The sequence below is a fragment of the Molothrus aeneus genome, chromosome 15, assembly GCF_037042795.1.
Source record: "Molothrus aeneus isolate 106 chromosome 15, BPBGC_Maene_1.0, whole genome shotgun sequence".
Taxonomy (NCBI): Eukaryota; Metazoa; Chordata; class Aves; order Passeriformes; family Icteridae; genus Molothrus; species Molothrus aeneus.
This window is the reverse complement of record NC_089660.1, coordinates 14,533,735-14,547,470: the sequence shown is the minus strand read 5'-3', so window position 1 is coordinate 14,547,470 and position 13,736 is coordinate 14,533,735. Positions and strand designations below refer to the sequence as shown.

General features: G+C 41.8%; 1 protein-coding gene across 2 annotated transcripts in view; it reads left to right on the top strand.

The window, feature by feature from the left end:
• The window catches only part of SLIT3 (slit guidance ligand 3), a 491,996-nt gene that overhangs the window by 298,038 nt on the left and 180,222 nt on the right, over nucleotides 1-13,736 (top strand). The gene's annotated exons all lie outside the window — the stretch shown is intronic.

The window sequence follows — 13,736 nt, the reverse complement described above, 5'->3', positions numbered from 1 at the left end:
TGATGTGAGTCTAAACAGTGATTGTGAGTCTTGTGCTGTTTTATTCCTTATCTCTCACAGCCTGGGAGCCCCAAAGCTTTATCCTATGGGTACAGGTATTGGCTGATGGAAATACAGTAGAGCTGCTCGTGCCAGAAGTGTTTTAGGAATGCCTTTTTTCTGTTATTCCATTTACATGCGACTAAGAGAAATGGTTGCATTTAGAGAAAGAAGAAAGGTTTGACCCCACTCAAGCATCAATTAATTAATTAATGCCCTGCCCAAAGGTGTGCTGAAGTGTTATGGGCACGTGGAAAATGAAGTTGTGCATAGTGGACATGATATTTCAGATATTTCAGAGTGCTGGGCAGATTCTACACTGTGGTGGAGATGATAGGCAGAATATCTGATAAGTTATATCAAAAGTTTAACTAAAGGAAAAGTTTAGAAATGTAACAGTCTTGGGAGAGGAAGGATAAAACAAATGGATAAATGAATGAAGCTATTAGCAGAAGCTGATTTTACCAAAGAGGCAACCACAGCTTTTTTTTCCCTTTCCTCTTGTGAAATGAAGTTTCAGATGGAGCATGAGTTCAGCTATTTGGATTTATGATACAGTGAAGTGGAGGAAAATGAGTTGTTTAAGTCAGGAGAAGAGATAATAATTGCTGAATGAGAAATGTAATGTGAACAGAACTCATTTAAATGGGGTTGTCTGTGCAGACTGAGACTTCCAAAAGTGACGAGGTTTTTAGCAGTTCCCTGTTGGACCAAGAGGATATAGGCATTCTCTCAGGATCTGCCTGCTTTTGTAAAAAATACAAAATCGTGAAAATTCAAGCAAAGAAATTTTTAGTGAGACAGTCCATCAACTGTATCCCTGTAACTCTCATTTGGGAAATGAAATGAAATGTACTGAAAAAGAAATTCATTTGGAGAGCTCATTTTAGTGGTGGATTTAGCTGAGAACTCAGTACATGCTAGTTCGATAAAAACCTACATGGACAGCTAGTTTAAAGAGGATATAAATCTTCCCTTCTCCCCATTACAGCTCTTAAATCTGATTTTACAGCATAATTTGTTAATGTGTGAATATGAAGTCAAACCAGGACAGGCAGTGAAGAGCGAACTGAACTTGTCCCTCTGCAATGGAATTTTGTAGAAGTTAAGGTTTTGTGAATTACTGTAACCAGCCTCAAGCTGGCAGGGAGAGCCACCTTGGCATCCCTTCCAGTTAGGAGGAGCTGAAATTCAAAGTGGTGAACTGCTCTGTTGAAGTACAGGTTCAGGACATCAAGCACTTGTGGTTTTATGGCAGTGGGAATATCACAGCAGCCAAAAAACCCTCAGCTTTTCCTTCTCTGTGAAATGGGCTCCATCTGAGCATTCCAGTTTAAAACTGGTGCTGCTGGATGCTTCAGAGGAGAAAGAGTAGATTCATAATTTGGGGAAAGAAGAAACACAACAGTGGAAAACAGACTCCTCTTTGTTCTTTGAATCCTATGCAAAAATAGTGATGCTTTATAATTTCATGAGAAATGTTTCTTTGGAAATAGATTTTGAATGCTACATGCCAAGTGGGAAAAGAAGAACTGAAACAATGATAGAAAAGTGCCATAAATAGAACCAAAGTTGCTGGATTCTCTGTGGACATGTCCTGCACCATGGTGTTTGCATTAGGAACAAAATCTCTCCAGTTAATGTTGCTGAAATCAGAGTTATGTGCAGATATATCAAGGTAAACTGAGTCACACCTGTGTAACCTGGGTGTCAGTCTTTCAAGAAAAAATATATAATATAATATATATTTTAGATATTATATTTATAATATATATTATGTTTATATAATTATATAAATATGTAATATAAATGATAATTATATAAAGCATTCTTTGTAATAATTAAAAATTATTAAAAATCTGATTCAAATGGTGCATGTAGGTCACCTGAGAGCAGTGGAGAAGCTATTCCAGGTTTCTCCTGTTTGAGCATTTGGCTCAGAGCTGGAGGTGAAGGTGCAGGATTCAGCAGTGCACAGTTGCCTGGAGATGGGCTTGGAAACATGTCTGGTTGGGTTTGTGTTACTGAGGAGAAGAGGAAAGTTCAGGGACAGAGTGGGGCTGGGACTAGGTGGCTCCTCACCATCAGGGAGAGTGCCAAGTGCTGCTGGCACTCCTGTCACCCACCAGGCTGGCTCCTTCTGCAAGCTGTCCCCTCCCTGCAGGGGAATGTCACCTCCAGAGCCACCTCGGCCAGAGCAGCCTTCCTGGGCCTCTGCCTTCAGGGCCATCTGTTCCTGGAGAAATCTCCAAACAGCCTCTTCTCCTGCACAGTTGGGTCTGCAGCTCTGGGATGCCTTTGGTGACAGGCTCCTAAAAGGTGGAATGGGAGGAAGGGGAAATGCTGTGGCACCAGAGGATGAGCCCCTTGGTGATGTGCTGCACAAAGGCAGCAGGCTGTATTTCACCTGGAGAAGGGCTGTATTTCACCTGGTAGGGGGTGTATTTCACATGGATAGGGGGTGTATTTTACATGGATAAAGGGTGTATTTCATGTGGAGAAGGGGTGTATTTCACATGGATAGTAGAGTGTATTTCACTTGGATAAGGGCTGTGTTTCACCTGGATAAGGAGTGTATTTCACATGGATACCAGGGTGTATTTCACATGGATAAGGGCTGTATTTCTCAGGGATAGAGGATGTATTTCACATGGATACCAAGGTGTATTTCACTTGGATAAGGGCTGTATTTCACATGGATAATAGAGTGTATTTCACATGGATAAGGGGTGTATTTCACATGGATAGCAGGGTGTACTTTACATGGATAGCAGGGTGTATTTCACATGGATAAGGGGTGTACTTTACATGGATAGCAGGGTGTATTTCGCATGGATAGCAGGGTGTATTTCACATGGATACCAGGGTGTATTTCACACGGATAATAGAGTGTATTTCACATGGATAAGGGCTGTATTTCACATGGACACCAGGGTGTATTTCACATGGATACCAGGGTGTATTTCACATGGATACCAGGGTGTATTTCACATGGATGCAGGATGTATTTCACATGGATAAGGGGTGTATTTCACATGGATAAGGGGTTTATTTCACATGCATCATGGGATCCATGTGAAATGCAAATCATGTGGTTGGCAGGGTGTATTTTACATAGGTAGCATGATGTATTTTAACTCTCCCATTCACTGCCATGCTGCTGTGACGAAAAATCAGTGCAGTAAGCAAAGACAGTGTCACTTGAAATACTACCTGTATTCAGGTCTTGGGAAGATGTTTATTGTTATATTCCCTTAGGTAGCAGAGAAGCATCTGGGGGTGCTGGCGTCTGCTCAGTACCTCTTAGGGCTTTCTCATATTTGCCTGGATCAAACCCAGCTTCCTTCCTGTGCTCAGATGTTTCACTGTTGGACTGGCTTCTCCTTCTCTGTCTGTGTCTCTCAAACACATCCTCTCTCTCTCTCTGCCTATTTGTCTGTCTCTTGTCCTCCTCTGACCTCCTCATGATAGTAATTTTATTTCATTTTCCTCTCATATAAGTTTTATTATGGCTCTTTGATTTTTCTTCTACCTGCTCCTTACTTATTGGAGAAGAAATTAGCTTATGTATTGACCGGTTATGTCCAGTTAAAATGTGTTTTCTCACCTGCAACAGCTGTAAAGCAGTGGGATCATGAAGTTATGACACCAGCAGCACCTTGGTTTTTTGTGCAGAAGCCACTGACCCCATTTGGAATTTTTTTTGCAGTGATGAATTGTTCTGGTTTCCTTGAGTATATATGTGAGAATATCTGTGCATCTAAACAGGAGCACTGTGTCTTGTACTGTGATCTGTCACATACTTCAGCTGCCAGATTAGTTCTCATTTTGGCCAGTAGCTTGATGGTGGGGAGTATGAAGATTGGCTAAGATGTCTTAGGCTGGACTAGAGACTGATATTTCTAGTGTTGTACTTTTCTAAAATAGTTTTCTTTAATAATGAAGCATGCATTGTAGGAGAAGGAACATGGATCCATACAATGTTTTCTCTTAGAAACCATTTTCTTCAATTCTTGATCCTTAATTCCCATTCTGAGAGCCTCAAAGTATGTGAAGAAAATCAAGATGCATATTTTGGACTAAATAACTTAAATTTCAATCTGAAATTGACTTGAGAGAAATTACTCCCATAGCCAAGTGTTTTCTGGCTAAGTAAACTGATACTGATTTTGAGAAAACACTGGATTGACCCAAATCTCAGTTAAAGATCTAGATTTTCTGATTCGTGTGGTGAGACTGCAGCTGAGGTATAATAAAAGGTATAATAAAATTTGTTAGCTTCCTGCTGCTTCATACAGACTGGAAGCCCTAATAAGGAAGCAGATTTATTTGTTTGGGTGAGGTCAAACAGTCTTCAAACATAGCTGTGACTCTGGCCAGACCACAGAACCAGGAGATTGTCTTGCTCCACTTCCTGATAACTCCATAGCATGTTGCTGAGGAGACAACCAACAATGAGTAGCTAATAAAATAAAATAGCACTCCTCAGGCTTAGCATCTTTGGCATCTCCTGAGAGCATTTGGGAGATGCCAAAGGAAAAGTGTGTGGGGATAGGAACTCCTCCCATGTGCTCCTGGTTAAAACACTCTGCAGTCTGTGTGTGCACAGGCAGCAGTGGCACAGGAGGCACTGCCAGCACAGGAGATTGGGGCTCCTGGAAGCTGAACTGGGGCAGGGACTTTTTGGAGGGATGCAGGATTTGGTGGGGAGGCAGGTTCTGCTGGGGCTGCAGGTTTTGCAGGGCTGCAGGTTTTGCAGGGCTGCAGGTTTTGCAGGGATGTAGGTTTTTTCTGTGGATGCAGGTTTTCCTGGGGATGCAGGTTGTGCTGGGTGCAGGTTTTGCTGGGGATGCAGGTTGTGCTGGGTGCAGGTTTTGTATGGATGCACGTTGTGCTGGGATGCAGTTTTTGGTGGGGATGCAGGTTTCCCTGGGGATGCAGGTTGTGCTGGGGGTGCAGGTTGTGCTAGGGATGCAGGTGGTGCTGGGATGCAGTTTTTGGTGGGGATGCAGGTTTTCCTGGGGGTGCAGGTTGTGCTGGCATGCAGGTTTCCCTGGGGATCAGGTTTCCCTGGGCATGCAGGTATCCCTGGGCATGCAGGTTTCCCTGGGGATCAGGTTTCCCTGGGCATGCAGGTATCCCTGGGCATGCAGGTTGTGCTGGGTGCAGGTTTTGCATGGATGCAGGTTTCCCTGGGGGTGCAGGTTTCCCTGGGGGTGCAGGTTTCCCTGGGGATGCAGGTTTCCCTGGGGATGCAGGTTTTGCATGGATGCAGGTTTCCCTGGGGATGCAGGTTTTGCATGGATGCAGGTTTCCCTGGGGATGCAGGTTTCCCTGGGGATCAGGTTTTCCTGGGGGTGCAGGTTTCCCTGGGGATGCAGGTTTCCCTGGGGGTGCAGGTTTCCCTGGGGATGCAGGTTTCCCTGGGGATGCAGGTTTTGCATGGATGCAGGTTTCCCTGGGGATCAGGTTTCCCTGGGGATGCAGGTTTCCCTGGGGATGCAGGTTTTGCATGGATGCAGGTTTCCCTGGGGATGCAGGTTTCCCTGGGGATGCAGGTTTCCCTGGGGATGCAGGTTTTGCATGGATGCAGGTTTCCCTGGGGATCAGGTTTTCCTGGGGGTGCAGGTTTCCCTGGGGATGCAGGTTTCCCTGGGGGTGCAGGTTTCCCTGGGGATGCAGGTTTCCCTGGGGATGCAGGTTTTCCTGGTGCAGGGCAGTGCACCAGGAGGGTTCCTATCCCTGCAGCCCATCCCTGTTGATGCAGGTGAGCTGCCAGTGGCCTCGTTTTTACAGAGCAGGATAAGCAATCCGGGAGGAGGAGGAGGAGGAGGCCTTTGTGTGTGTGTTTGAATGGTCACTCTCTGCCTTGTGGGGCTTCCTCATTGTACAGCTGTTTTATTGCTTTTAGAAGGGGCCTTAACCACTTCATCTAACTGTGACCCCTTCCCAAAAGAGTGACCTTTGAGTCACCTTAGATGGTGGCAGCTCTTTTCTCACTGCTTTTGCTTTTTATGACCATCCACTGACCCTGTCAGTGCTCTTACAATGGAGTCTAGGAAGGATTTAAAGACTTTTAAAGCCTTTTGGTCAAAATTGCTGTTTAAATTTGATCTTGAGAAATTTTTGTGGAACACTGATAAAATTTTTACCTCCTGTTACAATTTGCTGCCACAAACTTTATATATTAACATTTAGTCTGAAGAAACATTTCAGTACTGTGCATTTGTTAGTTGCTCTTCAAATGAAATTGTATAGGAAATTTGGAGAGATACTAATCACAATTTATCAGTTTGTTTGTTTTCAGTTTCCATGAAGTTTCTTATCACAAATCTAAATTTACTCTAGCACTAGCAGTGATGGTGTTTCATACTGTAGGAATTTCTTGATTTGCTTAGCATGTAAGATGCCACATATGGTGTTTTTCATTTGGGGGACCATCTTGTGAATCAGAAGGATAAATATGTATTTATTACAGCACTTAATATTTCTTTAAAGACCAAAGCTGAAAATTGGCTTTTAATTACAGTAAATTTAGTTTTATTACTGAAAATGATGTCTTACCTTTCCGTATAATTAGCTCTTTTCTCTGGAACTCTCTTTTCCCCAGAGCAGTATGTATAGCCCATTAATGCTTATTTAATGATGGCAGGTTGGGGTGTAATTATTCAGCCACTGAGCTTTTGAACTGTTGCTGTAAAAATAATAACATGATTAGCTTTTATGTTAATGTCCAAAGCTGGTGGTTTGTTTTTTGAGTAGTTATGTTGGTAGTATTTTGGTACAGGGAAAAAAATGCTTCATGGCAGTACCACAGCTGTGCTGGGAGCTGTTTCACAGAGAGCAGTCATGGTAAATACAGAGCAGCAGGGTTGGCTTTGAGTATGTGGAGGAGCCTGTGCATGAAATCTGTAGCCTTTTTCTATTTAATTCATGTAGCTGATTGGCAACTCATTTATCAATTCACAATTAATAAGAGTAATGAAAGCAAGCATAGAGCTGCTTATAAAATAATTCTAGAAATTAATGGTGGGCAAATGCAAAGTTGCATAGAGTCACCACCAGGTTTGTGTGAATTTCTGCTTTATTGACAGTGAAATGAGTGATGTTATGTAGTGGCATTGCACCTGTGGTGGGTTGGCTGCTCACACTCCCCCTCCTCACAGCACTGAGGTGAAACCAGGATCTGCTCCAGCACCTTCTTTCCTGTCTCATTCTCTGGCTTGGCTGCTCCCAGGGCTGTTCCTCACAGCTTTTCCCTCTCTCCCTGCTGCCTGGCACCTCTCTGTCCTGTCTCAGGTGTGACATGGGCACCAGGAGCTGCAGGGGCAGGCTCAGCTGTGGAACCCAATGGAAGCAGCCAGAACTGCCCTGGCTCTTCCCACAGCAGCTTCCGTGGCAGAGCTGGGCACCAGCACCTGTAGCCAAACTGAAGGGATCTCCTGGATTGTTGAATTTACCCCTTGGAATGGCAGGCTAACATGTTTAGCTCTGAAGATCTGTAAGAATTTTATTCTATAATTTCCAGACACCTTAAAGAGATTGAATGTACCAGGGGCCTCTTGCAAAAGACCAGAGGCAGCAACCTCAGCCTGTCCCAGGAAATGTCTTTATTTTCCCTGCCTTCCTTAGCATGTTCCAAATGCCAAAGAATCTGCTCTGTGGAATCCCAAGGCAGCCCAGGGAAGGGGATTGTGACTCATTCTTCAGTTCTTGCCCACTGACCTGGAAAAAAGCATTTCCTCCCTCCAGATCTGTCCGTGGGGAAGCTCATGACCAGACTGGAGCCCTTGGATGTCATTATCAGGAGACATGTCCCACTGTGTCTGCCATCTCTGAATGGCTGTGTCAATCTGTAATGCCTCTGGCTGCAGAGAATCCCACCCTCCTCCTCCTCCTCCTCCTCCTCCTGAAGAGAGCAGCTTCAGTGCCAAGGCAGAGACAGACAGGATGCAGAGTGGGGGGCAGAAGCAAAGACAAACATGCAAGCAACCAAAATCATGTAGTATGTAAAACTCCTTTTCAAACAGCAGTAAATCAAAGCCCAAGGACTGAGTAGGCTTAAACTATTTCTGTTCCTTCCATAACTTCATTAAACTTCATCCTGGAGCAGTCCAGGATGGATCACCTGTTTGGAACTGAACTCCCTTCACTGGCTCACCATTGATCATGGCCATTATCTATCTTTTAACCTTGTGCAGGTGGCATCCTTTCGCTTAAATAATTTATGGTCCTCTTCATTTTTATGCTTGAATATATTTATAAGTTCACTGTATTATTTCTGGACCTATATTTAAATGTCACTTCATGTGCACCTTCAGGAGTGCTGATACAAATTGTGGAGCTGGCATTAATGAGATGACTGTGCATGGCACCATTTGAGCTGCAGGAGCACTACATCTTTTAAGACCTTCTTTTAGAATTTTTTTAGTCTTTGGAAGAGCAGGCAGTGTCCAAAGCCAGAGAACCAAATTCACACTGGCAGCCTTCCTTATGGTGCAGTAGTTAGAAAGTAAATTTTACCTGCCTGTGTTGACAGGGTTGAAGAAAGACCTTGAAAAAAAGGCTCAGAGTGGGCACAGGGCATAAGAGATATTTTCAACCCCTCCTTTGGAAGGCTTAGGTGGAATTAATTTCCCTGAGAGAAAAACACTTTTGTCATAGTTTTATAGACTTCAGTTGTCTCACAGGTTCTGTTCTATTCATTCTTCAGAATAACAAATTCACCTGTTCAGCCTCTGTTGTTATGGTTGAGGCTGCTTCTTTGTTCTACTTTTTTCATTTTTCTTAATTTACTTTTCTTATTCCATATAATTGTGGTGCTATTATTGTTAATTAAATAATTGCAATATTAGTGCTTTAGGATAAGGCAGTGTGAAGTAAGGTCTGATTTTCAGTGGTGTTACTTTACTGATAGATTGTGAAACTAAGTAGGATTTTGTAGAATAAAGTGGGCTTCATTCATTAAGCCAGGCCTTCCTTTCAGTGTGGTTGGTTATTTCCAGTTTTATTCCTTGATATTTATTTGTAAACTGATTAGTGTTGACTTTTGCCTTACAGAACTGTTGTGCCTATGTGCCATGAATTTTAAACAGATAAATGTACTCTTTGGGAATGTTCAGCAAAGCAGACAACTTGAATCAAATCATGAACATTCATGACTGGCAACTTTTTGCATACCATGAACTCAATGCTAATAACATCAATTAGGGGCTTAAGTCACTAATCATAAATCTTAAAGCTGTGCTCAGCAAATAAATGTTGAACAGCCATAGATGGAAATATTTGCTTAAACCATTTGCTGCACGTTTGTGTGGGATAAACAAATTCGTACAAATTCTGTCCATTAGAGGAATCTTTGCCCTCAATAAGGAATGTTAATTTTGCATATGGTCAGTTGTGGTTCCCTTGCCCATCTCTCTCTGCAGGACTCTGTGCTCAGATGTCCCTTTAAACTGGGATGCAGACATCAATCAGGAGCAGCATCTGCTTTAGGTGGTGTGGAATAAATTAGTTCATATCACTGGCAATCTAGTGCAAACTATGGCTCATGCAGTAGGAATTGATTTCAGATATCCCAGCATGGTCAGAGCTTCCAATGGGTTATTTAATTACACCCAAAAAGGTCATACTATATCCTTGGATCTGCAATACTTGTAGTGTTTTGTTTATTGATCAATAATTTCGTGTCTGATCTACTTCAAATGATGTAAAGTCAGCACAGGTTTTTAACCAGGAAGTCCTGTCAGATTTATCTTAAAATCCATTGACATGTTTTACAAATAACTAACATTTTACTGGTGGAAAGGAGCTGCTGCAGAGGTGATTGGATAGGTGAGGAGGTAATAAAACACACTGCTTAGTGTGCTGTAATTGGGTGTCAGTGCAAATGAGATTATTTCGTTTATTTAGTAATTGCAAAATTTATTTTAGATGCCTGTGACATTTAAACTGTTCATTTCTACACCATAACAATTCTATTCTAATTGTAATATTAGTCTGTTTGCTGCTTTTAAAAGAGGCCAATGAGGGACTTACTTGAAAAAAGCATTTGATTTCTCTGTAAACTTCTGGGTCCTAAGTCTCCCTTCTCTTTTCCCCTAACCCAAAGTCTGAGGCTGTAAATTGAGGTGGTGCCAGATATTAACTGCCATAATTATTGACACTGTTATTCCACGGCATCAGGTAAAAAAAGCATAGTAATTTTTGTTAATCATGCTCCTATCCTGGCTTCCACACTTTGTTAGTGTTTTTCTTTTAGCAAAATGTATGATTGAGTTGATGATTTTTATCTCTGAGAAAAATATAATTAACGTGGTGGAGAACTAGAGCTGCTGTGTATTATAAAAAAATCTGCAATGGCAAGATGACAGATTGTGAAAACAACTTCAGAAGGGAATAATGTAAATGTAGCTGATTTGTCTGTGGCCATTTCCTTTTGCTGTAGCCATGCTGTGAGGAGTTTACTGCACTTGTGAAGGACACAAAGAGAAATCTTGAAATATTTCTGCCTTTCCTGTGTCTTTTCTTTTGAAAAAGTATTAGCAGCAAATAGAAAATTCATTTTTAGGTTTCAGATACCCTTCTTTAGAGGCTGTGTTGCATCAGGACCCTTGATTATCTGTATGCTTATACTCTGCAAACCTATGAAAGTCATAGCCAAATTTTAGTAACTTTATATTCCATAGCCTATTAGACTTGTTTTCTTGACCAGTCTTTTTTTAAACAGTTCTCCACAATGACACAAACATCAAACTGATTGAACTGCCTTGGATTTTTGTGCTTTAATTCTATAGATCTGCAAACAATGGATCCTTGTTGAAGTGAGGCCATTAAATCCAAATCAGATTTGAAATTCTGTTTCTAATGTCATTCAAGAAACATTCACCTGAACAGATGATTTTTTTTGTGTGAGAGCTGATGGAATATGTGCTGGATGCCTGTTGAGTGTGAATGTGCAATACAGTATTTTGTTCTTTGCAAAGGATAAACATAAGCAAAAGCATTTCATCAGGATAATAGCAATTTATACACAAAGTCTTTTTATCATTAAAAATCTCAGAAACTTACAGTCTAGACCTACTTTTGCTTATGAAGAAGATAGAAATGTGCTTGTTGTGCTTTGAGGATGTGGTGTAGAGGTGGACCTGGCAGTGCTGTGCTGCTGGCTGGACCCAGTGCTCTTGGAGGACTTCTCCAGCTTTAATGGTTCTCTGATTCTACTGCTGCTACCTGCTTTTTGTTCCACAAAGACCTATTTCTGTATTTTCTCCTTTTCAGACTGCTTTATCCAGCCCTCCCTTGCATGCCCTGCCTTCCCTGGCGCTCTGCAGTGCTGCACCACCCCAGCTGGGGAGGAGCTGGCCTGAGCTCCACTGACCCTCCTGCTGCTGGTTCAGCTGCAGAGGTGTCAGCAGCACTCTTAGAGCTCCACCTGGCACTCCATCAGCTTTGTGAGGCTGTGCCCTAACAGAAAGTGGGTGTGCTACTGCTTCTCCAACCCACAGTGGTATGTTGTGGTGTTATAGCTGTGCAAAATGCAGCTTTTCCCCTGCTACAAAGCCTCTGCAGAAAGCACACCAGAGATGGAGCTGTTAATGGTTGTGTGGAAGATTTGACCTTGTTGCCAACTCTTTATCTCCCAGAGAGCAAGGATTGCTCTGAAGTTTCTTCCAAATTTGATAATTTCTCCCTGTCCCTAAAAGCTTGCAGTAGCTCGTTTGCAGTCACTCATCCTTCATTTTGCTTTGGCCGTTGTACCAGAGGGTAGGCAGACAAAGAGAAAGTGTAAAATGTGGGTGATCAGGGCTGAGAAAAAACCTCTTGTGCTTACACAGACACAGCAGAGGGCTGTGTGCATTTTGAGGCAATAAGCTACTTTTGGGAGTAGTCACAATTAAAGTGCTCCAGAAACCTTAGACTCCATGAAAGACAAAGCTGGCAGTGCTGTTGTGCAGATTTCTGTTAATTTTGCAGCAATTCTAATAATTGACAGTGGTGGTATGTGTGCCCTGCATTTCTATGGCCAGAAAACAAACCCAAGAGAGCTGCTTGTCCTGCCTGTTATACATGTACATGTTTAATTAGTGACATTGGTTTTTCCTCTTTAGTTCAAATAGCTACCACTTAACTTCTTGTTAAATGCATGATCATGTGTTAAGCCAATAAAAAGATTTTGAAACTGGAAAAAAATCAAAGTTCAGGTTGCTTGATAAATATGAATTTGTTTCTTTGGACTATATGCGTATGGATTTAGATTTTTATTACATTATTGAATTATTTTTACAGTAGTTTTTAGCCCAGATGATTCTTCAGGGTGACACTAAAATGGTCTCTGCCATGAGATGAAAGACTCATGATGGAAATATGATGAAAAACTCCTTACCTGCAGCTGTCAAGGTGGCTGGAGAGTAGACTTTAAATGAGAGGGTATTTTAGTAGAGAGAAAGGGTCATTAGGATCATCTCATGGTGGAAGCAGCTGCCCACTCTCATAAAGAATGTATTTGACCCCTGCCCGTGCACAAATTTCCTGTGAGATCCATTTATTTCCACATGGTCACTACCTCTTAAAGTCTAACTTCTGGATGCCTGGATTGGAGCTCTGAGGTCTGGACTGCCAAAATGAAGCCAGTCAGAGCTCTAAATAACATCAATGTTAATTTGTTCATCTATGTTTAAAACTCAGTGCTATGAAACCCAGAGTTTCATTCTGGTGTCCTGACAGAAAGTCAGGTGATCAACCAATAAAAATATTTCCAACCCAGTATTCGAATTTGGCAATATTTTGCCCACAACTGAAATGGTGATCTTATCCTGAAACTCAACATTATATTTGAATATAAGGCAGTTCTGTCATCCCTGGTTACAAAATAATATTTAAAGAGGATGACAGCATGCTGGAACTTAATTTCAATTTGTCTGAGTTTCCTTAATTCCCATCAGAGTTCAACACCTTTCTAATGGAAGGAATGATTTCACAGTAATTGTGTTTTGCTTTCCAGGAGGGCTCCCTCTGCATGTGTAACGTCACCTGCAGAAGTTTTCAGCTGATGTCCTTTCAAACTGTGTCTGCCTTTGAAAATAGTGACCCTGAGTGATGCCACTGGAATCTCTTTGGGATGTTGACTTTTCTGTGCTGCTTACCAGGTTGTGGAAGCAGGGACATGTGTAGCTTTCTGTACAAGCTGACGCTGCTGTGCAGAGTTAGGAGCTAAGCCAAGCAAGTATGGAGGCATAAATCAAGAGAGGAAATTTATAGGAATGTTGTGTTTTTATAAAATCTCTAATTGTCCTAATGAACGGTGAATTACGAGTTGGTGCAAATATTTTTTTCCTTTTTTTTTAACTTTTTGTTACCTGTAGTTAGAATACATTAAAGTATCCACCATGGGTCTTTTCAAAGACAAAAAACCCCAAGAATGAACCGCTTTGTGAATAGTATTTCCACATTCTTGTATGTATTTGTGTTTTGACAGCTATGATGTGTTTAATTTTCCACCCAAAGGGCCAATCTTTTACGATTTTTGTCACTTCTTACCAGCCTTACAAACCTTCACATTTAGCCATCTGTATCTCAACATAAAGATACTTGAGGCTTCTTGTGTTCCATGTACTTTGGAAATATGACTCACTATAAATAAACCAATAACTGCTACATCTTGATAACCTCAATTAGCATAGCAAACCCATTTTATC